Below are 26277 nucleotides of genomic sequence, written 5' to 3'. Positions count from 1 at the left end.
GCTGAGACGTGGAGACCTCCAGGAATATCTAAGGTCCAACTCCTGTGCGACATCCACCACGATGAGCCCTGAGTGTGGAAGCTGGAAAGCTGCCCAGGTCCTGGCCTGGGAGCCTCTGCACTGGAGTCCAGGACCGCAGCAGCAGGTCTGCCTCCCCGGGGGACCAGACCCCAGGACCCTGGATGCACCCCTGGCAGTGCAGGACTCTACTCAAATCCTTCCAGGGGCTCGCTTTGCCTAAAAAATTCCAGAAATAACTTCCTGGTGACAACTGCACTGTCTACCGACACTTCAGGCCATAGTTTGTGGATGACTCGTGGGCCTTTGTACAACTGAAGCTCGTTCCTTCTTTTCATCACATCTGATGGAGCAGCTAGGACCACCTTAGCCCTCTTACTAGGAGAACCTGGTGCTGATCTAGCTAATGCCTTCACCAAGAGGTCCCCGGAACGAAGCACGGGCTTCGCATTCCTAAGAGGGTTCTGTTCTGTTTTGGGGGTTTTTCATCTTCCTTTCTCTTTTTCTTGGGGAGTGAGGAGGAGGGGAATTCATTTAAAAGATTTAGCTCATGTATAAAATAACTCCCTTTTCCTTTCATCAAAAGGAAAGTCTTGGACAGGCGCAGTGGTTCGCACCTGCAATCCTAGGGCTTTGGGAGGCCAAGGCGAGTGGACTACTTGAGCCCAGGAGTTTGAGACCAGCCCAGGCAACATAATGAGAGTCCCTCTAGGACGGACGGACGGACGGACGGACGGAAGGAAGGAAGGAAGGAAGGAAGGAAGGAAGGAAGGAAGGAAGGAGGGAAGGAAGGAAGGAAGGAAGGAGAAAGGGAGGGAAGGAGGGCAGGGAAGGAAACAGGGAGAGAGAGAGAAAGAGGGAGAGAAAGGAAGCAAAACAAAGTAGCTGGCAGAGTGGCGTGCCCCTGCAGTCCCAGCTACTCAGAAGGCTGAGGGGGAAAGATTGCTGGAACCCAGGAGCTGAGGCTGCGGTGAGCTACGATCGTACCACCGCACTCCAGCCTGGGCATCAGGGTGAGACCCTGCCTCTAGGAAGAAAAACAAAATGGTCTTCAGAAGACAAAGTTAACCTATTTCCCCGTCAATGGATCTGAGGAGACATCTGGGCCAAGGTCTAGGCACCACATGGCTGCTGTCCAGCATGTGCCCTGTAGGGGTGCACTCCCGCCCTCCGGTGCCTTCCCTGTGGGCAGCTCTGAGGTCAGCTGAGCACCCAGGGAAGACAGCCCCAGGCCACTGGAGAAGTCTAGAGAATCTGTCTATTCATTGAAGACCACCCCTAATAAATCTTTCTAAAAAGCAGGAACCCAAAGCTTTGCTTTTGGACCATGGCCAAGTTCTCATTTTACAGTCAGCAGCAGGTCGGGCTCCAAAACAGGAATAGTAACTTCATATAACAGTAACTGCATGTAACATAACTGAGGCCGGGCGCGGTGGCTCAAGCCTGTAGTCCCAGCACTTTGGGAGGCCGAGACGGGCGGATCACGAGGTCAGGAGATCAAGACCATCCTGGCGAACACGGTGAAATCCCGTCTCTACTAAAAAAATACAAAAAACTAGCCGGGCGAGGTGGCGGGCGCCTGTAGTCCCAGCTCCACAGGAGGCTGAGGCAGGAGAATGGCGTAAACCCGGGAGGCGGAGCTTGCAGTGAGCTGAGATCCGGCCACTGCGCTCCAGCCCCGGCGACAGAGCGAGACTCCGTCTCCAAAAAAAAAAAACATAACTGCACTTCACATAACATAACTGCACGTACCGTAACTCCGTATAACAAAACTGCATAAACATAACTGCACGTACCGTAACTCCGTATAAAAAAACCGCATAAACATAACTGCACGTACCATAACTCCGTATAACAAAACTGCATAAACGTAACTGCACGTACCATAACTCCATATAACAAAACCGCATGTAACATAACTGCACGTACCATAACTCCATATAACAAAACCGCATAAACATAACTGCACGTACCATAACTCCGTATAACAAAACCGCATGTAACATAACTGCACATACCATAACTCCGTATAACAAAACTGCATAAACATAACTGCACATACCATAACTCCATATAACAAAACCGCATAAACATAACTGCACGTACCATAACTCCATATAACAAAGCCGCATAAACATAACTACACGTACCATAACTCCGTATAACAAAACCGCATGTAACATAACTGCACGTACCATAACTCCGTATAACAAAACTCCATGTAACATAACTGCACGTACCATAATTCTGTATAACAAAACCGCATAAACATAACTGCACGTACCATAACTCCATATAACAAAGCCGCATAAACGTAACTGCACATACCGTAACTCCATATAACAAAACCGCATAAACATAACTGCACATACTGTAACTCCGTATAACAAAGCTGCATAAACGTAACTGCACATATCATAACTCCGTATAACAAAACCGCATAAACATAACTGCATGTACATAACTCCGTGTAACAAAACTGCATGTAACATAACTGCACGTACCATAACTCCGTATAACAAAACCGCATAAACATAACTGCACGTACCATAACTCCATATAACAAAACCGCATGTAACATAACTGCACGTACCGTAACTCCGTATAACAAAACCGCATAAACATAACTGCACGTACCATAACTCCATATAACAAAACCGCATGTAACATAACTGCACGTACCATAACTCCATATAACAAAACCGCATAAACATAAATGCACGTACCATAACTCCGTATAACAAAACCGCATAAACATAACTGCACGTACCATAACTCCATATAACAAAACCACATAAACATAACTGCACGTACCATAACTCCATATAACAAAGCCGCATAAACATAACTGCACGTACCATAACTCCGTATAACAAAACTGCATGTAACATAGCTGCACGTACCATAACTCCGTATAACAAAACTGCATAAACGTAACTGCACGTACCATAACTCCATATAACAAAACCGCATGTAACATAACTGCACGTACCATAACTCCATATAACAAAACCGCATAAACATAACTGCACGTACCATAACTCCGTATAACAAAACCGCATGTAACATAACTGCACATACCATAACTCCGTATAACAAAACTGCATAAACATAACTGCACGTACCATAACTCCATATAACAAAACCGCATAAACATAACTGCACGTACCATAACTCCATATAACAAAGCCGCATAAACATAACTACACGTACCATAACTCCGTATAACAAAACCGCATGTAACATAACTGCACGTACCATAACTCCGTATAACAAAACTCCATGTAACATAACTGCACGTACCATAACTCTGTATAACAAAACCGCATAAACATAACTGCACGTACCATAACTCCATATAACAAAGCCGCATAAACGTAACTGCACATACCGTAACTCCATATAACAAAACCGCATAAACATAACTGCACATACTGTAACTCCGTATAACAAAGCTGCATAAACGTAACTGCACATATCATAACTCCGTATAACAAAACCGCATAAACATAACTGCATGTACATAACTCCGTGTAACAAAACTGCATGTAACATAACTGCACGTACCATAACTCCGTATAACAAAACCGCATAAACATAACTGCACGTACCATAACTCCATATAACAAAACCGCATGTAACATAACTGCACGTACCGTAACTCCATATAACAAAACCGCATGTAACATAACTGCACGTACCATAACTCCATATAACAAAACCGCATAAACATAAATGCACGTACCATAACTCCGTATAACAAAACCGCATAAACATAACTGCACGTACCATAACTCCATATAACAAAACCACATAAACATAACTGCACGTACCATAACTCCATATAACAAAGCCGCATAAATATAACTGCACGTACCATAACTCCGTATAACAAAACTGCATGTAACATAGCTGCACGTATCATAACTCCGTATAACAAAACTGCATAAACATAACTGCACGTACCATAACTCCATATAACAAAACCGCATAAACGTAACTGCACATACCGTAACTCCATATAACAAAACCGCATAAACATAACTGCACATACTGTAACTCCGTATAACAAAGCCGCATAAACATAACTGCACATATCGTAACTCCGTATAACAAAACTGCATAAACATAACTGCATGTACATAACTCCGTATAACAAAACTGCATGTAACATAACTGCACGTACCATAACTCCGTATAACAAAACCGCATAAACATAACTGCACGTACCATAACTCCGTATAACAAAACCGCATAAACATAACTGCACGTACCGTAACTGCATGTAGCAGTAACTGCATGTAACATAACTGCATAAACATAACTGCATGTAGCATAACCGCCCGTAACAGCAAGTGCTTATTTTCCTCCTTTCCCTCCGTAGTTGCAGAGCTAGCAAGGAGTTCTGGCCTCCAGGAACCTTCTCACCAGGGCCCACATTCCCCTTCCACTTGGGGCAGAATAAATTTCACGCTGGACACTCCTCTGCATCTGACCTCCACGCACATCAGTAAGTAGGTAACTGAAAATGTAAAAGGTCTCTAAGGCTGAAACAGCAAAGCCCTGTGAGTTTCCTTTAACCTGTCCCAAAATCTGTCCCCCTCAAACATCCCCTTCCCCAGGTAGTGCCAGTCGCTCTTGAAGCAGTTGCTTTTAACAGTTTTCTCTGAAGTGAAATACCATCGCAGCAAGCTGTTACTCCCCTGCACAGAGCTGCTGAAAACTAATCATCGGGCTTCAAACGCCAGGTCTGGCAAACTCTGGCTACAGAAAACCATTAATCTTGTGATGGCATTTTAGAGGTCTCCACAGAATCACATTTCCAAATGAAATAAACCCAGTCTCCCAAACTGGGCTGCGTTGGAAACAAGGAAACAAATGCCGGCGACAGCCATGAATTACAAGTGGCATGCTAATTACCAGTCCACATCCAGAAATAGCTGAAGACTGCAGGGTTTGTGTTGTTGTTGTTGTTAAAATAACTACAGCCTTTATCCCAGGGTTGGGCAAAGCATCTGATTTATTCAAATGCCTCAGCTTCTAAACATAATCACATTTATATGTACGTATCTGGGAGGGGGAGTGAGTGGAGGGAAACTGAGGGCTGGGGCAGGGCGAGACAGCACGGGGTGGGCTGTCAGGAGAGGACTGCTCAGCAGGGCTGATACATTCCCTGCCGTGAAACCCACAGAACCTCCCGGGGGCTCTCCTGCCTGTCTGCCCGATGACCCCCACCTCGGACCCTGCAGAGAAAGAAGGGGACAGAAGACGCCGGTCCCTACAGTCTATTTAGCATCATCCATCACTTACTCCACAGGAGGTGCACGATGGGCAGTGGTGCCTAGTGAGGGCCACAGAATTTAGACTGAAAGAATCTTGCTTCAAGAAACTTACAATCCGTTAAGGAGAGGGACAGTAAAAAGCGCCCGAGCATGACAGAAACGTGGTGGTCTCGTGCCACTGCCCTTGGCTCCTGGGGACAAAGTGAGCCTCTGCCTCTGCATGTGGGAGTTCAGCTGAAGAGATAAGGCCGCACCTACGGTCCCTGCTGGCACCGTGGGTGCAGAGGTGGCTCCTGCTGGCACCGTGGGTGCAGAGGTGGCTCCTGCTGGCACCGTGGGTGCAGAGGTGCCTCCTGCTGGCACCGTGGGTGCAGAGGTGGCCCACAGGACTCAATTTTAGAATGTGGAGCCGGAGCTCTGTTGAAAGAATCTTCCCCACCCCACCCTCACCCCTAGCCCCAGCCTTCTGTCACCCTATCACCCCTCTAACTACGCAACAGCACCCGCCACCCCACTCTCAAGTTCCAGAACGTTCCAGCAAGAAGTCTCCTTCAAGCTCATCCGGTCTGGCACAGGTTCCTCTGGGCTGACTGGAGTTGTGGGGAAAGAGTGCTCTGGGCTTGCGTACGTTTAGGACACTCTGGGTTAAACAACGCTGAGGTTTTCCGCACCGCAGGACCACCAGTGTCTCCAGCACACTAAAGGTACACTGAGGCTCTCCAAGGCAGGACCAAGTAGGCGGCATCCCTTAACTCACTGGCTGGAAATGCTTCCCACTCCCAACACCCGTAGCCCCTCCACCCAGGACACCCCGGCCAGCTCGGCCTCCTTCCCCCTCAGCCGCAGGGCACACACAAGCCCCACTCCAGCGGCCGCTGAGGGCACAGTGAGGAGACACACACGCTCCCCAGGGCGCTCACGGCAGAGACTCGGGCGCTGGAAGGTCGCAGCCATGCAGCCACACAGCCACACAGCCACGCAGCCACGCAGCCACGCAGCCACACAGCCACGCAGCCAGGTGCCATGGGATCAGCACCAGGACTTGCTGCCGGCTCCCTGTTCACCACCCTTCCTTCCTTCCCACTCCCATCTCTTATCACGAGAGGTGTCTGTTCAGCCTCAGAAATGCAAGACCAGATGGAGGCCTCCAGAGAGAAATCCTCAGCAGCCTAGACCCCTCACTGAAACACAACCCAGTACATTCCCTCTGCCCACTCTGACTCGTCTTAGTGAGAATGCCACCAAGGAATTCTCGGGTGCAGGGACTGATCATATAAAGATGAACTAAAGATGCCAAATTCCTTCATCCTGCTGTCACTCATCTCACAGCCAATTCTCACACACCCACCCCGAAATAAGCCAGGAGAAGGAGCGGGCTCCGGGCATCTCTACCAGGACAGGCCCAGGAGGAAGACAGAGGACAATGGGGCTCCGTGCTGGCAGCGGGTGCCCCATTGCAAGCCTCCCTTGGGGCAGCAGTCATGGCTGACCCCGCGAACGTCACATCCTTGAGAAAAAAGGCCATCAGAACGGAGCCTGCCCTCTAGTTCCCAGGCCCTGCACAGGGCTCCAGCCCTCACCACCGCCATCTGCTCTGCCTGGTGAGGTGGCCTTGTGGCTGAGGCAGAGCACATGCGCGGGGTGGGCGGGAGAGTAGGAAGAGGCTGCCGGCCCCTCTGCAGCCCTGGCTCTCCGCTGTGCCTGGACAGGCTCCAACTGTAAGGAGGCACGTGCTGGCCCTGGAACCACGGCTCTCCGGAGTCAAGCGGGAACCGGAAGCCGGGGCTGGGGCACAGAATTTGCAGACACCAAGATGTGTGAAGCACGGGGCAGAGCCACACGGGCTGTGACCAGCTGTTCCCACATCAAGCACATTGTCTCTCTGTGTTCACACAAAGCCAGGAACTGAGCCATGAGCGGCTGATGTGTGCAGGCACCAGGGGAACACAGGTGCACTGCCTTCAGTGTGGGGAAAAATATCCTCCAGACATGAGGACCCTAGAACACCCGCCACCACCAATGCAGACATCACCACCAGCAGCCACGTAGAAGTCACAAATCTGCTTCCGGAAATTTACCTTTTTTTTTTTTTTTTTTTTAAGAGACAGGGTTGGGCCGGGCGCGGTGGCTCAAGCCTGTAATCCCAGCACTTTAGGAGGCCGAGACGGGCGGATCACGAGGTCAGGAGATCGAGACCATCCTGGCTAACACGGTGAAACCCCGTCTCTACTAAAAAATACAAAAAACTAGCCGGGTGAGGTGGCGGGCGCCTGTAGTCCCAGCTACTCGGGAGGCTGAGGCAGGAGAATGGCGTAAACCCGGGAGGCAGAGCTTGCAGTGAGCTGAGATCCGGCCACCGCAACCCAGCCTGGGCGACAGAGCAAGACTCCGTCTCAAAAAAAAAAAAAAAAAAAAAAAAAGAGAGGGTCTTGCTCTATTGCCCAGGCTGGAGGGTTAAGTGGCATGATCATAGCTCACTGCAGCCTCAACCTCCCAGGCTCAAGTGATCCTCCTGCTTCAGCCTCCTGAGTAGCTTGGATCACAGGTGTGTACCACTACACCTGGCTAAATTTTTATTTTTTTATAGATGGGGTCTTACTATGTTGTCCAGGCTGCTCTCAAACTCCTGAGCTCAAGTGATCCTCCTGCCTCAACCTCCCAAAGTACTGGAATTACAGGTGTGAGTTGCCACACCTAGTCCTGAAATTCACTTTTAAGTGTCACACCAGCCTGGTCTCCCCACTAAAAATGAAAGGCTGTGTCACTGAGGGCTTTAGTCTCAAACCCAGGGCTCAAGAGTGCTCTTGTCCCAGTTCCATCGGTGTCTGGCTCCTGCAGCCAGCTGCTCAGGCTTTTCTTCCTCTAAGGTGGAGAGGTGTAAGGTAGAGGACGGATGCTACCCACCTTGTGATGAGGCAAGGAAAGGGCACGTGTTCAAAACCAAAACGCTAAACACAGATTTTTAAATGCTTTTGCTTTAAGATATCAAACAGGCACACCATATGCTTGAGAAACTCCACTACTTTTGTTAAAATGTGTCCATTTCAGAAAGAGGGTCTGGCCAGCACTGAGCTGCAGTCACCCCGTCCACCATCCAGCACAGAGGAGGCGAGCCCTGGGCAGGGAAGGGTGTTCTGATCTCACACTAACTGGGCACGAGTTTAGAGAAATGATCGTCACTTTTCCAAGGACATCAACACCCCTTCCTTTTTTTGTTATACTACAAACGTCCCTTAAATGCCTACATGCTACGTAAAATCATGACTCTAAGTTAAGCACTCGCTTTTAGAACGTCAGAGGCAGTGATGAAGGCAGCCCATGATGCTCCTCCAGAATTTCAAGAATGGAGTAATTTTGGACAAGCCCACATGGTCAGACTACGCATGACATACGGATGTCTGCCTTCCCAGAGTGTGGCGACGCCCATGGATGGTCTCAGAGCAATCCCAAGTTGAAGCAGGATGGACTTCAACCAGACTGCCACAGGCCAGGGGCTCTGCAGCACGTCCTGTCCGCATCAAGTGACCCCCAAGGAGCTGTGCCCGGAGCAGCGGCATCGCCGTGCCCGGAGCAGACCCATCATTGTGCCCAGAGCAGCTCCATCCCTGTGCATTTCCATTTAAGCTCCAGGCAGGCCTCCAGCCCCAGGATTCCTACCTGGACCAGAATGCTGGCTTCCTACTGATAGATGCCAGGAATCTCCAAGGTCTCTGAACACTGATCCCCACCCCCACTGCACCCTTGAACCAGAGCGCTGGCCCTGAAGAGAGGCTGCCTCTCAGTGACCATCTGGCTTCCCCATCACTGTGGTGGGCCTGTCCCCCAGGATGTCCCCATGTCAGGCCATGGCCATGTCTTACCCAGGCTCTGCCTGCTGTATGCCCCGTGCATCTTCCTGGTTAGCACCTACAACTAAGAGGGCCCAGCCTCCACCTTCAGCTTCAGCCCAAATCCTGGCTCCGGCCACATGCCTTAGCACCTGAGCCATCAAAGCAAGGCCTGTCCAGCATCTTAGATACCACAGGTGGGCCTGGCAGGGACTTCAACACGGGACTTATCATTATTATTATTATTTTCAGAGACAGGGTCTCACTCTGTCACCCCAGCTGGAGTGCAGTGGTGGGATCATAGTTCACTGCAGCCTCGGCCTCCTGGGCTGAAGTGATCCTCCTGTCTCTGTCTCCTAAGTAGCTGGGAGTACAGGTGCACGCCACCATGCCCAGCTAATTCCTTTAAAAACATTTTTGTAGAGACAGAGTCTCATTATGTTGCCCAAGCTGGTCTTGAACACCTGGTTTCAAGCCATCCTCCCATCTCAGCTCCCCAAAGTGCTGGGATTACAGGCACGAGCCACCGCGCTGGGCCCGACATTAAACTTTATATCTGGGCACCGACATCATGGCTTTGGATTCAGGAGATGGTGTTTCGATGACTGGAAGAGGCGCTGCTCTTACACAAGGTCCCTGTGCTGGCCAGCAGCTCTGGTAGGTAATGAGGGTTAAGTGGTCCCAGCACCCGCAGGTGCACCACAGAGCAACAGAGAAAGGACCGCGTGACTCTGCTGACCAGAACACACCAAAGGGTGCTACGACCCCCACCTCGAGCCCGAGTGGCAAAGTCCCTTCCAAAATGCAGAGGCCCCTTAGTTCCCAGAGTGGCTGAGCCCAATCCCCACTCAGCAAACATCCTCGGGGACAGGAGCCTTGTCTCATCAGAGGGCAGTGATTTCCTTTCAGAACACGAAGCAAGATTGAAAACAAGCGCATAGGTGAGAAGAGGAAGTGGTGAACGGTGCACCACGAAAGGCCAGGCGCTCTCATCAACACCATCTCCCGCAAACCCACGAGAACCCGCTCGCGGGGAAGGAACCCCCTCGCTCCACATACAAAGAACCTGGGTGCAGACAAGCGAAGTGACTGCCCAGGGCACACGACGAGTCCACAGTGGCTCCGGAAACCCACCCTGGGCGGCCTGCCCTCGAAGCTCACGCCCTCCTCACACGGCTGTGTGGAAAGCAGGTCTTAGAACAACTGTTAAAGGCTGAAAAGAAACGCACAGAAAGGAAAACGTGGCTGTGTGAAAATACTGGCAACACGGGTGGCTTCTGCTGTTTTCTTTGTTTCTAAATGTTCTTATTTTTATTATTTTAAAATGCTTTAAATTAAATAATAAAAGGCTCTTTGTGGCCAGGTTCTGTGGCTTACACCTGTAATCCCAGCCCTTTGAAAGGCTGAGGCAAGAGGATTGCTTTAGCCTAGGAGTTCTTCGTTTTTAAAAAAACATAAAGTTAAGCGAAGTCCTGGGGTGGGTCCCTCATCGGATGGGGCTGGTGTCCTTATCAGAAAAGGAACAGACCCCTCGTGTGTGCCCAGAGAAGAGGCCACATGAGGACCCAGGGACATGGCAGCCGTCTCCGAGCCTGGAAGAGAGGCCTGACCAGAAGCCAACCCTGACGGCACCTTCATCTTGGATTTGGAGCCTCCAGACCCGAGAGAAAATACATCTCTGTTATTTAAGTCACCTGGTCTGTGGTATTTTGTTAGGACGGCCCGAGCAGATTCATACACCTCAGCCTGTCCTGACAGAGGACCCTAAAACATCTCACAAGCTGATACAGAAGAACCACAGCCCGGTCTGATTTGGCGCCTCTTGCAAAGCAGAGGTCATCGACGGCACTCTGTTCCTGCTCTAACGTGGCAGGTCACACCTCCTGGCTTCGGGGCACAGCACTCGTGAAACCGCGCTGGAGGGACGCGCGCGAGATGCCTGCCAGGCACGGGAGCCCTTGACGAAAGAGGCAAGAGTGCTGGTTCTGCTCCTGCCTCCACCCTGGGCTGCCGGTGAGGTCCTGGGCAAGGCACCCCGCCTCGCAGCCTCAGATCTTCTCTTTGCACAATATGAGAGGCGAGTCAGTGATCTTTCAGGGTACTTGGGAGTCCCAAAGCTCCAACTTTACAAATTCTGCCTTAGTCAGCACACAGTCCTCCGTCTCACACACAAAACCCCAAATGCAGTTCTTTTCGTACAATCATTAAAAGCATACATTTGAAAATATACATGATAGTTTGTTTGTACTAGAGAAGGCCTTTAGCCTCATAGGAGCATGTAGATTTAAGCCACAGCAGCTATGCTGTTTCTTGTAGGTATTCAAGAATATGGATTCCCTGAAAAACCACACAAAGTCACTTTTCCCCCTTGGGAGTCACCGGACTACACCATCGCAGCTCCGTCAGTACACACGGCTTAACATGTCAAGGTGCCAGTTGAACATTCTGCTTCTTCTACAGGTTTAACCTTGTGTACAGACCCCTGGATAGGGAAGATATGTTTGATGTTATTAGTAAGTCCAGGTGACATGCACGATGCAGTGACTTGCAGGGAGATGGTGAAGCAGCCCTGCACTCACGCCACATGCAGGAGCCACTGGTATTCCCCGGGCTCAGGCACAGGGTGACCCCACACGTGCAGCTGGTCAGCGGATGCTTCTACAGAAGAAACCCTACAACATCATCAACTTTGAGGCCTTCCCAGCCACAAGGTCCAGCTCAGCTTCCCAGGATGTGAGCATGTCATGCAGGAATATGCATGTTGGTGTGTGGAGGGTTAGCCCTGTGGGAGGAGGAATTTCAAGCAAGACAGAAAGTAGCTTGAGTTTCTACGATGCGCAGATGCCAACATGGGGTCTCCCTACTGCTGCCATGTTTGCTGAAGCAGCTTCCCCCTTAGGAACGCTGCTGGTCCAGTTCCTCCGCCTGAAACAGAGATTCCACAATTTGCTTCTTTCAGGGCAAGAAGGGTTTACCTGTGAATCCAATGTATGACTTTCACTGTGTTTGTGCATCTGCCTAAAATCAGACCAGCCAGCCCCCAACACACTCCCTTCTCCTGAGCATTTTCTAACGACTGAATTCACGTTCACGTCCGTCACGAATACAACCTCTCGGCTATTCCACGTAAAAACCAAGCTAAAAAGACAACCTTTTCTTTTTTTAAAATTATTCTATACATTGGGCTGTGACACTCAAACAAGCAGGTAGGCTGTCCTAATACCAAGCGTAATATAAAAAGTGTACAACCGGAACTTTCCTAGTGACCATTAAGTCTCTCATTTTCAGTGGGCTCCACGGCGTCCTCCTCATCCATCCGTGTCCCCCAGCGCAGGCCACCCCCAATGGGCCAGGCGGCAGCGAGAGCCCTCTCCTCCACCGCCTACGAAGACGGGGACCCCAGAAGGTCGCGTGACCTCTCACATCTACTTCCTCACTTGTCATGGAGGGGTTTTAGTTCTGTGAGATAGCTTTAGTCTCTTTCTGTTCTAAAGAAAAGACATAACTCACTATTCTATAATAACAGCTATATTTTAAGCCACCACAGACCTCATCCTTTTGATGACAAAAACGCCTTGCCATGCATTCAGGTCGAGGATTAAGCCTTGTGGAGAAGGGGCCGTTACCTTCGTCAGCGCTTCCGCACGCCAGCTGGGCCGTCTGCCTGACGTGCCCCAAGCCCTCAGGTGCCGCCAAGAGCAGCCACCTGGACCACCTTCGGCCCTTTCATTGTGGGCAGAAACTGCACTTCCCATGCACACTTCTCAGCTTACTTTACAGAGTTAAACTTAAATCATCAGAGGTTAATTAACCCATTTATGTGTACTGTTCCATTATTGGAACACTAAGCATGTGGGAGTTATTTATATCCTACTGCTCAAGGTCACTGCGAAGGTCTGATTTTTCACACATGTCTGCAATTCAAAAAATTGCAATCTCCGGCATAAAAGGGTTTAAAAGGCAAACCACTAAGACAAATCTGCTATTTCAACCTCAGAAACAACTGAGTGACCACTGACCCGGTATTAAAGTGCTCCTCTGGTCCCAGAAGCCCGTGAGCCTGACTCCTACGTGATCCCTAAGGTCGGACAGTGCCAGGAACAAAGCGTTTTCTGGAACCTAAAGCAAGGGGGGAAGGTAGCATTTTTAGAAAGTTTAAAAGTAAAGTTTACATGTGGCTTCAAAGGGGTGATCAGTGGAAGTGACAATGACTAATGAGATAAAACGGCCACCTGAAAATTAACATGCAATGCGGAAACGTGGAGAGGGAAAAGGACATTTATTCAAGATGTCTTACTTAGAGAGACAGTTAGACTTTGTGAAAGAGAAAAGTATTCTAAAGTTATGATTTAATCCAGAAACGCACCAGAGGTATAACCCTTCTCCCTGTTGCTCTCCCGTGACGGCAGTGACAGGCTGGTGCGCACAACATTTCCGATATTTTTCCCAACTAGACACTGGCCTGGCCAGCTCATTTGTATGGGGTTTGCATAGATCTGCATAACTTCTACATGAGGAGGTGTTTGCTCCATGCATCTATCCTTAATTCAATAATTTTGGTATCTATTCAGAGACGGTAGAGGGGAAACCGCAGCCATAAAACAATCACAGTCAAATACTGCTGATTTAGAGAAAGCTCACGAACACACACACTCACACAGGAGACTGGCTACAGGTCATCTGTGTGGCAAAAGCGTCACAGCAGCCACCTGGAATATTGTCTCCTCTCCTTTTACCCCACCCAGGACTACATTAATATGTCTAGAAAAGGGTCAGTTTTCCAAAAACTGACCACAGGCCATAGGAAAGACATAAAACCGCATTACACATTTCAATGCTTCAACGACTGTCCAAAACTGTAACGTAGCCAAGAGCTCAACCAGTGATTTCAGGTTTGTGTTTTCAGCATGCGTCCACCTAAGGGAAGATGTCAGCAGTGAAGGTTCACAGCATTCCTGGGACGTGGTGCCCGAGCCGCAGAACCAAAGCTCACCTGCCTCCAGGGCATTCTTTCCCAGACCCAGCGCTGAACTCCTGGAATCCACGTGGCCTCCATCATTGTCTCATTTCCAGGCATCCCCTAGGTTGGAAAAGTCCTAGATCTCTCTCCAGTGGCCTTTGTGCCCCGGAATTACTGAGGAGTAAGTAAAGGGATCGCCAGTGAAAACCTGTATCAGAAGTGTTGATCTCCCAAAGTACAAGGCCACCTACTGCTGCCTCATTAACTGCAAACAAATCCTCCTGCAATAACCAGAAAACAATGTGCTGCGAAGTGAAGAAAGCAGAGACCCAGAAAGGTCCTTCCACGCCTCGTGGTGTCCAGTCCCTCCTGGGCTCCCTTGTGCTTCAATTTCTGCACCTAGAGGCATGATCTGTGAAGGTTTTCGACATTTCCATCGTATATTCAGGAGCAGAACCGGGCCTGAGAGAGCCCACCCCAACGGCATCCTCTCCTTTCTCAAAACGTACTGGAGAGGTTTTATTTCATGGGGTATTATAAGGGCCAACCCACAGCCTACAGACGGGAGAACGTCTAGAATCTTTCTAAATGCCAGGAATACTTTATAACTCTCCTGCTCCTGACCTCCGTCATCTCAAGCCACACAGCCATCTGAATTAGCGGGAGAAAGTGACAGGAACAGAGCGCGGATCACAGGGCCACAAATACGCCCAGGGCACGCCCAGGCATCGTGCCAGCGGCCCACCCACAGACGGTTATGAGCACAGCAAGGTGCACCCAGTGCTGCTGTTTGCCACGTGCCACTGAGGCACCCAAGCCAGTGAATGAGGAGAGTAATCCGGCCTGCAGACCCGCAGTCTCTGCTGTGTGAGAGACGGCCAGACAGCCGGCAAGCTCCTGGAGGCCAGGGAACTTCTGAACCCCACAGTGCGTCACCGACCCCAGCTGCGCCCCTGAAGGGCACACAGCAAACGCGTGTGGACAGACCACACTGAGAACACCAACTTCTCTTTGGTAGCCCAGAAGGGAAAATTTTCTTTCACTGGGACATCTTCCAAAATTTCATCAAATTGGCTCAAACAGCAACCAAGCAGTCAACCCAACAGATTTCAGGGCAATGTTTTCCTGGTAAATGGAAAAAGCCCCATACTGGGACCTCTGCTTGGGATACCCAGTCAACCTTCAGCACAAAAAAGCACAATCTTCAAGAAAAACTGTATGCTCAAGAATGCCAGAGAAAATCACACTGGTCATGAAATGGCACATTTTAATTCCTCAGAAACATTTGCTCATTACGATTCAGGAGTTTTTAAAGACTGATCACGCTTACCCCGGTGAGACCCGCGCTGCTCCCGAGAGGAACAGATCTCGTTGTGGGTTTGGGGTAACTCAGCTGGGATTCGGACGGGCCAGCCCCAGAGCCTACTGTGGGGGAAGGAAGAGCTGCACCTGTGAGGAGGGGAGAGGCGCTCCAGACACCCAGGGACCCGGCCAGGTCCCTGCAGCTCAAGCTACCCATTCTGCAACCACAGCCCAGTCATCGCAGCCATCTGCGCCTCACCCTCTGCACCTGTGCAATGTGATTTGTCCAAGGCTTCTGCCAGGACCAACCTTTTTTTTTTTTTTTTTTTGAGACGGAGTCTCGCTCTGTCACCCAGGCTGGAGTGCAGTGGCCGGATCTCGGCTCACTGCAAGCTCCGCCTCCCAGGTTCACGCCATTCTCCTGCCTCAGCCTCCCGAGTAGCTGGGACTATAGGCGCCCGCCACCTCGCCCGGCTAGTTTTTTGTATTTTAAGTAGAGACGGGGTTTCACCGTGTTAGCCAGGATGGTCTCGATCTCCTGACCTCGTGATCCGCCCGTCTCGGCCTCCAAAGTGCTGGGATTACAGGCTTGAGCCACCGCGCCCGGCCAGGACCAACCTTTTATAGTTTCCATCAACAAATACTCAATAACTATGTATTGAATAAATAAGTGAATGAGTGAATGAGCTTCCAAACTAACAATCGCTTTTGCCTTCTGACGCCCCTGTTGGTGGCAGAGGGGCTTCGCTGCTGATTATGTCATTTGTCATTTTGTTTTCTGGAGCACAACAGATTGAGCCTCAGTTGGAGAGGTGTAAAGACGTCAGCAAACAGACCGGCTGGGGAAGGAGAGGCGGCGTGGACGTGTGTGCCACTCTTCAGACGCTCTTCTGAGCAGATACTGGGCTGTGACTCAGAGGCCCAAACCCCATCCAGACTTGGTCAACAGCCCGGTTTAGTTTTATTTAGGTTTGTTATTGATCATAAACTGAGAAAATACTTCAGAGTTTAGTTAGCCCCCGGAAATTAAAATCCCCGTGTGTCACAAAAGGGCTGACTGGGCCCCTGGGCAGAGCCGCCTTCCACTCGGGAAGCCACGGCGCAGGGCAGGGCCTCTGGGTCTGTTCACTGGGGTTGAAAACATGGTCCTTATGCAGACGGCACCCTCCGATCTTCTAACAGGCCTGTGATCTTAGAGACAAAGTTTGGTATAAATGAACTGTGATTTAAATTAATGGATAAAAGGTGTTTCTGTTCTTCCGGTATAATCTGACTTCTGAGAACGCACCAGCGCCTGACTTCTACTTTAGTTTCATATCTCACTAAATCCACAAATCTGGAGTAGCTCACACATCGGATGGTAAACAACAAAACCCTTTTAAGATACCCTAATTTTTTTACATGTACAAGCAGCAGGTGCCCAAAAAAAGCCTAAAACAAACCAAGATCTTTTTTTTTTTTTTTTTTTTTTTAAGAATACCTGTCTGGAGAATAAATAAAGAAAAACAAGCAAATGAAGAAGCAAATTAATGGAAACTTTCAATAGCTATCAATTCTTCCAGCCAAGCAAAAAGTGTATAATTTAGGGTTCTAATGGTTTCAGGATCGTTTTACCCAGAGTAAGTTAAGACATATTGAGATAGTTGGAGAATGCTTAAGATACAAACAACGATTAACGGACAGGAGGTTGCTACAAACTCTGAACCTGACCGCGAGCCAAACATTCCAGGCACGTAAAGGGTTAATTAACACTTTTCTATGGAAAATCAGGGACAGGAAGGAATCCCCAGCCCCTCTTCCTCTTCAAGGATCGAGGCACTGAGGCCCCTGAGAAATATGGAGAAACAGAATCATCCAGTTTGACGATAACCGGGGGAGGAATGGACGCTCCATCGCAAAGAGGAGGCGCCAGCCACCCAGGCCCTCCCGCTCCTCCAGCTGTGCTCCCACGGGAGGACTGAGGTCTCCCCACGGGGCACAGCCCCACACAGCTACTGAGCCCAGCACGTCTGCCCACACAGTAAAACTCCCCGACAGGGTACGGGAAGGGCAGGAATCTGCTGTCCTAAACAGAACATCCAGAATGTTCCAGTGGTTCTCCTAGAGGCTGCTGAACCTCTCCCAGTAGCCCCCACCATCACGAGGAAGGCTGAGATACGGTGGGATCATTCTTCACATAGGAGGAAGCTTGTTCTTGAATATAAGTCTTCACCCCCAGAAGCTCAAGCACCCGACTTCAGCAAGAAGGAGTTTATATCTGGCATTCTGCGACCCGGCTGTTCTCTCCGCATCCCATCTCTCCACGCAGTCCCAGTGGCTCCGGACTGGACACAGCTGGGTCTGTGGCTGAGCACAGAGACAGACGGCCCCATAATTTTAGCAGTGACTCATCTCTCTTTAACTTTGCAAAGTATGACAGTGGCCAACTAGCAAACTTCATCATAGCCTTATTTACGCTTTCTTCACTGAAGTTCCTAAAAGATGGAGTCTGTGTTTTTGTTCAACTGTAAATTAAAGACGGATGACGCTCCTGAAGATTTCATGTTAAGTGATTAGACAAGTAACTGGCCATCGAGCACTAACTTCTACTTGTATTTACACACTTACGAATCCTTGAACAGTTCAATGTCCTGCAATCTACAAAATGCTTTTACTCCCTTTAACACTGTCAGAGTCATCACAGAGAGTCCAGGCCTCATGTAGTCTCTCATTGCCTCAGTTTATACACCTCCACAACGAGACAAATGAGAAAGTGAGTACAATGTGATTTAAACCCCTAGGAACTAAACCATGACGCATGCTGGAACCGAACAATTTTACTTTTAGAACTCAGAAGACTATGACACAAGAGCATAATCAAAACAACTGCTACCCAGGTCTAGGGCTGGGACCGTGACAGCAATGTGGAAACTGCCAAGCAGTGGAGCCTTCTGAATGGCTGTGAAGAGGAGCAGAGGCCCAGCTCCTCATGAGGCCTGACCGGCGTTTCTAAAAGCCCCCGAATGTCAAAGTGCCTGAAGGCTTGGGGCTTGGACGAGGCTGTTTCCACAGCGTCTCAGTTCTCCTGCCAAAGCTCTGTGCCTGTTCCTTTCTTTTCTAGGTGGTGTTTTAAGTGCTTCTAACTAGAACAGTCGCATCAGGAGGTCCTCATGCTTTGTGGGTGTCGTCACAGCGCAGAAGGTACGGTCAACTGCCGTGGTCTGCAGGGCTGCTCCCGTGGCCCGTGGTTCGCCCTGCAGGGTGGTTTCCACACGGCTTTTCATCCATAGCCACTAGATTGTGCTGATACCTTTACAGATTATTTTTAGATTGTTCAAACTGTATTTTTCAGCAATATTTTAACTTGAAATAGCCAAAGTTGTGTATCTGGTCCTATTATCAACTAAATTTTTCGTTACTATAAATTTGACACAATTTTAATATAAACAACTCTAATATGGAGAGCTAAAATAATCTTTCAATTTCAATACACATGTCCTTACAACAGAAGGGGAAGAGACCTTTATCTGTGTAATTCTGGCTAAGCTAACAGAAGGTGGCTAAAAGGATATCATTTTCCCATATTCACCTAAAGTTGAGTTTGGGACATTTGCTATTTGATTCTGCATTACAATCAGCTCACATTTATCTGGAGGATTATAAAACTGCCAGACATTTTATTGATTAAAAACACCACCCAAATATTACAATTAGGATTATTACAGAAGCAAATCCTCAATTTGAAATATGAAAGGAATACAAATTGATAATTGTTCCCAATCCACCTTCTTCACAGAATAATCACTTTGGAGAAGACGATACTAGCATCTGGTCATTTATCTGATGGCTTCTAGGTTTACATGAGATTTTCTAAAAATACCTAAACACCCGAATTATTAAATTAAAACTAGCTATGCGGCACATTTTGCCTTAATCTCTTTGCCTCTTGTCAGATAAGGTTTTTAATGTTTTTCTCTGTATTGAACCAACGTCAGTATTTTCTAGTCAGTCTTTCATTAATTACTCTGAATTGTAGGAAGCTTATATTAATTACTTGTATTTTCTCTGAAATAAATATTTGATTACCAGGTTTCAACTGGGACTAAATCCAGTCCTCATAGTAAGTGTTTCTCTCTCTCCAGCCACACTAAGGTCAATGTGAAATCATACTGAGAGTGTAGGAGTAAGAATTTGGGCACCCCCCGCTCCACCCCATAACCTGAGGGCAGACAGTGGAGAACGGTACAGGAGCCCACACCATAGGGTGGTGCCGTCGTAGTCACCAGCCAATTACTTATCCAGAGGATGTCCACACCCCACACCCACTCTCCAAAGGGAAGTACCAGGAAATTTATCTTCATCAGACACAACTCAAGAGATACAGAAGGTGGCCGGGCGCGGTGGCTCACGCCTGTAATCCCAGCACTTTGGGAGGCCAAGGCAGGCAGATCACAAGGTCAGGAGATCGAGACCATCCTGGCTAACACGGTGAAACCCCGTCTCTACTAAAAATACAAAAAATTAGCCTGGTATGGTGGTGGGTGCCTGTAGTCCCAGCTATGCGGGAAGCTGAGGCAGGAGAATGGTGTGAATCCAGGAGGCAGAGTTTGCAGTGAGCGGAGATGTGTCATTGCACTCCAGCCTGGGTGGCAGAGCAAGACTCCATCTCAAAAAAAAAAGAGATACAGAAGGCAAACTGATTTCAACCTTACCGTTCAAACTCATGGCCTCCAGTGATCCTCCTGCCTCGGCTAAATGTTAAAAAGTGTAACAACTGGTTTTTGAAAAATCATGAAGAACAGACAAAAACTTGACAACAGAACAGATCATCCTCATTATACTATGACAAAGGTCATTACAGCACCAAGATCAACATATCGGAGTGTATCTTACTGTATTTTATAGGACAGTATTTCACAGAAGGATACACTAAGATATCTGCAGACTTCTCCCGCTCTTCAGAGGGCTGCGCTCTTATTTCCTCTACGTCCTGGTGGGGATCGCGCCGTCGCGGGTGACACCAAGTCTCCGAGTGGGTTGTGACTTTTCCCAGCCTGACTGCTTTCTATCCAATCTCCAGTCATTTCCCCACATTCGCCCTCCAGACGCGTCCAGCCACACCGGCTCCATCCAGACCCTCCACTCGGAGTGAGCGCCACCTCCTAGGCTGCTGTCTCCCCTCAGACCACCATCTCTTTACCCAAGACTGAAGCCCAAAAGTCACTCTGCCACCCACCTTCTGCCCCACCTGCCCTGCACAGTCCAGCTACCAACACAATCGGCACACGGACGCCTCCACCCCAAGGCCTGTTCTCCACAGCTGCTGCTTCAGCTCAGGCCCTGTCCCCCTGGCCAGGGACGGCTCCTCACTGCCCTTCCCGGCCGGCCCTCTCGGCTTCCGTCTCCTTCTCCACTGACTCCCACCCTCGGCCACCAGACTCAGCTTCCTAAACATGCATCTAATGACGCTGTCTCCTTTGAAAAGTGTAGTGGTTCCCACACCCTACGGGACAATCTATACAGCGCATTCAAAACCTCATGGGGCCAGGAGGTTGAGGCCATCCCGAGCAACATAGTGAGACCTCATCTCTACAAAACATTTTAGAAGTTAGCTGGGCGTGGCGACACACACCTGTACTGCCACCTCCTCAGGAGGATGAGCAGGAAGGTTGCCTGAATCAGTAAGTTGAGGCTGCAGTGAGCTATGATTGCGCCACTGCACTCCAGCCTGGGTGGCAGAGCAAGACCCTGTCTCTAAAAATAAATAAACATAACTCGATAGTTCGGCCCTCACTTTCTTTTCCAACTTTATCTCGAGCTATCGTGTTCCTGTTCCAAGGACAACATAATATGAGTCAGCTTTAAAAAGGAAGCAGATGGCCGGGCGCGGTGGCTCACGCCTGTAATCCCATCACTTTGGGAGGCCGAGACGGGCGGATCACGAGGTCAGGAGATCGAGACCATCCTGGCTAACACAGTGAAACCCCGTCTCTACTAAAAAATACAAAAAACTAGCCGCCGAGGTGGCAGGTGCCTGTGGTCCCAGCTACTCGGGAGGCTGAGGCAGGAGAATGGCGTAAAAACCCGGGAGGCGGAGCTTGCAGTGAGCTGAGATCCGGCCACTGCACTGCAGCCTGGGCGACAGAGCGAGACTCTGTCTCAAAAAAAAAAAAAAGGAAGGAGATTCTGAGACAGGCTCCAATGTGTGTGAATCCTGAAGACTTCATGGTATAAGTGAAATACACTAGACACAAAAGGACAAATACCGCATGATTCCACTTACGAGGTATGTGGAGCAGTCAAAATCAGAGACGGAAAGCAGAATCGTGGGTGTCAGCGGCTGGAGGGAGAGGGACGCACAGTTAACGTTTAATGGGTACAAAGTTTTGGTTTTTGGGAAAATGGAGAAGAGTTCTGCAAACGGATGGTGGTGACGGTTGCACAACGTGAATGTACTTAATGCCACAGAACCGTACGCTTAAAAATGGTTAAAATATACTGTTTCCATAGCAGCTGAACCATTTTACATTTTTTCCAGCAACACACAAGGGTTCCAGCTTCTCCACGTTATGTATATCTTACCACAGTCTTTTTTTAAGAAGGGACAAAAAGTTTGAGAAACAAAGTTAACAGTGTGCTGTGAAAGCCGGGTTGTAGGACTGGCCTGAGATTCCCCCACCATCCTCTAACAAGGGTGCAGCCTTGACGTCCCTACCACAACCCCCGAGTTTCAAGAAAGACATGGAGAAATGTGGAGAGCCCTGGGAAACCAGATCCCAGGAGAAAAACAGGGAAACTGTTAAAGTGTCAGGCTGAGCAAACAGACCCCAGACCCCTTGTGCACAGCAGGATCCTCTCCCAAGCACCGAGCTCACTAAGCTAACCCAGCCTCACCACAAAGCCTCCTGCAGCAAGCATGCCAACTCCAAAATCTCATATGAAGTTCAAGAAGAAACCTACAAAAGAAAAGACCAGCAGATCCATCCAATGGCCCCCACGTTAAGTTACACAATTGCCAACAGAATCCTATCCCCTGACCGTCCTCGGCAAGCCTGTCTGTCACCCTCGGCCCACTCGTGACACCTCCAATCTGGCCATCGCTGAAGTGGCTGCCCCAAGCCAAATGAACCACATGCCTCATGCTCCACTGCGAGTGCTCTTAACCCTTTCCGGAGGTCAAAACCTTACTGAGAATCCTATCAAAGCCCTGGCATTCTCCCCAGCAACTGGCAACATTTCAAGGAATTCACAGATGCCCCTGGACCCCTGGGGCCGACAAACTCCGTCTCCTTCACATTTCCCTTCCGCACTGCACTTGAGAGGGATGCTGCAACCTCCCTCCTTGTGTAAGAATTATGTAACTCTAACAAATCTCAAGAATCCCTCAGGACTCTCTCTGAAAGGGCGGCCCACGCCCCCCACCCGTGTCAGGATGTCAAGGGGAGGTCGTCTCACATCGGCTTCAGAGGCACAGCCGGTCTGACACGCCACATCCCCAAAGGATGCCCCTGCCTGCGACTGCCCTCACAGACGCACCAATGTGACTTATGGGGACTGCTGCGATGCAGTCTGTTACCACTGGCACCAGCCGCCACGGGCGAATCATCTCAGGAACCTGACCTTGGCAAAGCGTGTTTCACACTTGAGCACAGTTCATCCAGGTGGCCTCGAGCAGGGGCAGGGAGGCAGAAAAGGGACAGGGAGGTGCCGGGGCGCACTGCCCCCCACACCGTGCTGCAGGAGTCACCTCACCCACACAGGGAGACCAAACCCTCAAAGCCAAATTTTCAAGCTGCTGCTGAGAATCCCATAAAAAGCAATGCTATTTCTAACCTCCCGCACCACGGAAAAATACACACGCCACCAAGCAACCCAGAATCTGAGGATTTATTTTTACATCTTTTCCCCACACCCCCACCCTGGCCTCCCCCACAAAATTTTAGGTGGAAAATTTGCTAGCTTTTTAGCAGTTTGACAATGCCGTGCGAGGCATGAACTGACGGAGCTGCTAGCGCATTTGAGTTTAAAGCAAAGCATCAAGGTATTTTTCCCATATGACTCCGCAGGTCGGCTTGATGAGAAACTAATAAACTCGAATCACAGACAGACAGAATCCAACAAGCAGGTGGAGAGAGGCCCAGGTCCCAGGCCATGGGCAGAGGTGGCAGAGGTGGCAAGTTTCTTTCTCCCACCTCTGAAAGCGTGTTCCCACCACAGGCCTTTCTTCCCGCAGGCTGGCATTCTCTAACCCAAACTATAGACAAGGGCATTCGGCATCCCTGATGCCCTTGCTGCGTTTCTGATTTTCTCAGCGCCACTCTTAACCCTTGATACGGTTTGGCTGTGTCACCACCCAAATCTCAACTTGAATTGTATCTCCCAGAATTCCCACATGTCGTGGGAGGGAGCCGGGGAAGGTAATAGAATTATGAGGCCTTTCCCGTGCCATTCTCACAATAGTGAATACGTCTCACGAGATCTGATGGGTTTATCAGGGGTTTTTGCTTTTGCTTCTTCCTCATTCTCTTGCCGCCGCCATGTAAGAAGTGCCTTTTGCCCTGCGCCATGATTCTGAGGCCTCCCCAGCCATGTGGAACCGTAAGTCCAATTAAACCTCTTCTCTTCCCAGTCTTTATCAGCAGAGTGAATACGGACCAATACAGTAAACTGGTATCAGTAGAGTGCAGCACTGCTGAAAAGGTACTCAAAAATGCAGAAGCGATTTTGGAAGTGGGTAACAGGCAGAGACTGGAACAGTTTGAAGGGCTCAGAAGAAGGCGGGAAAATGTGGGAAAGTTTGGAACTTCCTAGAGACTTGTTAAATGGCTTTGCCCAAAATGCTGACAGCGATATGGACAATAAAATCCAGGCTGAGGTGGTCTCAGATGGAGATGAGGAACTTGTTGGGAACTGGAGCAAAAGTGACTCTTGCTATGTTGTAGCAAAGAGACTGGCAACATTCGGCCCCTGCCCTAGAAATCTGTGGAACTTTGAACTTGAAAGAGATGATTTAGGGCATCTGGCGGAAGAAATTTCTAAGCAGCAAAGCATTCAAGAGGTGACGTGGGTGCTGTTAAAGGCATTCAGTTTTATAAGAGAAGCAGAGCATATAAGTTTGGAAAATTTGCGGGATGACAATGCAACAGAAAAGAAAAACCCATTTTCTGGGGAGAAATTCAAGCCGGCCGCAGAAATCTGCATAAATAGCAAGAAGCCTAATGTGAATCTCCAAGACCATGAGGAAAATGTCTCCAGGCCTTGTCAGAGACCTTCACAGCAGCCCCCTCCCATCACAGGCCCAGAGGCACAGAAAGAAAAAGTGGTTTTGTGGGCTGGGCCCAGGGTCCCCGTGCTGTGTGCAACCTAGGGACGTGGTGCCCTGTGTCCCAGTCACACCAGACATGGCTGAAAGGGGCCAACACACAGTTCAGCCTGTGACTTCAGAGGGTGGAGGCTGCCAAGTCGTGAGCCTGCTGGTACGCAGAAGTCAAGAATCAAGGTTTGGGAACCTCCGCCGAGATTTCAGAAGATGTATGGGAACGCCTAGATGCCCGGGCAGAAGTTTGCTGCAGGGGTGGGGCCCTCATGGAGAACCTCTGCCAGAATAGTGCAGAAGGGAAATGTGGGGTAGGAGCCCCCACACAGTCCCTACTGGGGCACGGCCTCGTGGAGCTGGGTGAAGAGGGCCACCCTCCTCCAGACCCCAGAATGGTAGCTCCACTGACAGCCTGCACCGTGGGCCTGGAAAAGATGCAGACACTCAACACCAGCCTGTGCAAGCAGCCAGGAGGAAGGATGTACCCTGCAAAGCCACAGGGGTGGAGCTGCCCAAGGCCATGGGAACCCACCTCTTGCATCAGCGTGACGTGGATGTGAGACCTGGAGTCAAAGGAGATCATTTTGGAGCTTTAAAATCTGACTGCCTCACTGGATTTTGGACTTGCGTAGGTCCTGTGGCCCCTTTGTTTTGGCCAATTTCTCCCATTTGGAACAGCTGTATCTACCCAATACCTGTACCCTTATTGTAAGGAGGAAGTGACCAGCTTGCTTTTGATTTTACAAGCTCACAGGCAGAAGGGACTTGCCTTATCTCAAATGAAACTTTGGACTGTGGACTTCCAGGTTAATGCTGAAATCAGTTAAGACTTTGGGGGACTATTGGGAAGGCATGATTGGTTTTAAATATGGGGATGTGAGATTCGGAGGGGCCGGGGCAGGATGATATGGTTTGGCTGTGTCCTCACCCGAATCTCAACTTGAATTGTATCTTCCAGAATTCCCACGTGTTACAGGAGGGACCCTGAGGAAGGTAGTTGAATCAGGGGGGCCAGTCTTTCCCATACTGTTCTCATGACAGTGAATAAGTCTCATGAGATATGATGGTTTTATCAGGGGTTTCCGCTTTTGCTTCTTCCTCATTCTCTCTTGCTGCCGCCACATAAGAAGTGCCTTTTGCCTCCCGTCATGATTCTGAGGCCTCCCCAGCCACGTGAAACTGTTAAGTCCAATTAAACCTCCCTTTCTTCCCAGTCTCGGATATATCTTTATCAGCAGCGTGAATCGGGACTGATACAAACCTAAAGTTGAAGAATCAGGGGACGATGGTGAGATGGAGCTTCAGACTCCAGTCCCCTGATGCTGGGTAGACAGAGGCCCAGGAGGAGAGAGTATGAGGTAAGAGGGGACATGGGAGACACAGAGAGCAGTCCCAAATAAGGCTGAAGAACTCAGAAACTCTTTCAGAAGCTGAGGGAGCCCCCTGAACCAGGACCCCCAAACCTGGGATCCCTCCCAGGACCCCAGCACCGGCCACCTTGGTGTCACTTCCCTGATGGCAACCTGGAAGGCCAGCAGAGGCTCTGACCCACAGCGTCCCCACTGCCCACGCAGGTGGGAAACCTCAGGGCAC

At 49.6% G+C, this 26277-nt stretch overlaps 1 protein-coding gene across 18 annotated transcripts in view; it reads right to left on the bottom strand.

Annotated features, from left to right (window-relative positions):
* Window positions 1-26277, bottom strand: part of LOC105478940 (low density lipoprotein receptor class A domain containing 4) — a 436625-nt gene that overhangs the window by 337862 nt on the left and 72486 nt on the right. The window lies entirely within an intron of this gene.

This window comes from Macaca nemestrina, chromosome 19, assembly GCF_043159975.1.
Source record: "Macaca nemestrina isolate mMacNem1 chromosome 19, mMacNem.hap1, whole genome shotgun sequence".
NCBI lineage: Eukaryota > Metazoa > Chordata > Mammalia > Primates > Cercopithecidae > Macaca > Macaca nemestrina.
This window is presented reverse-complemented; position numbering and strand designations above follow the sequence as displayed.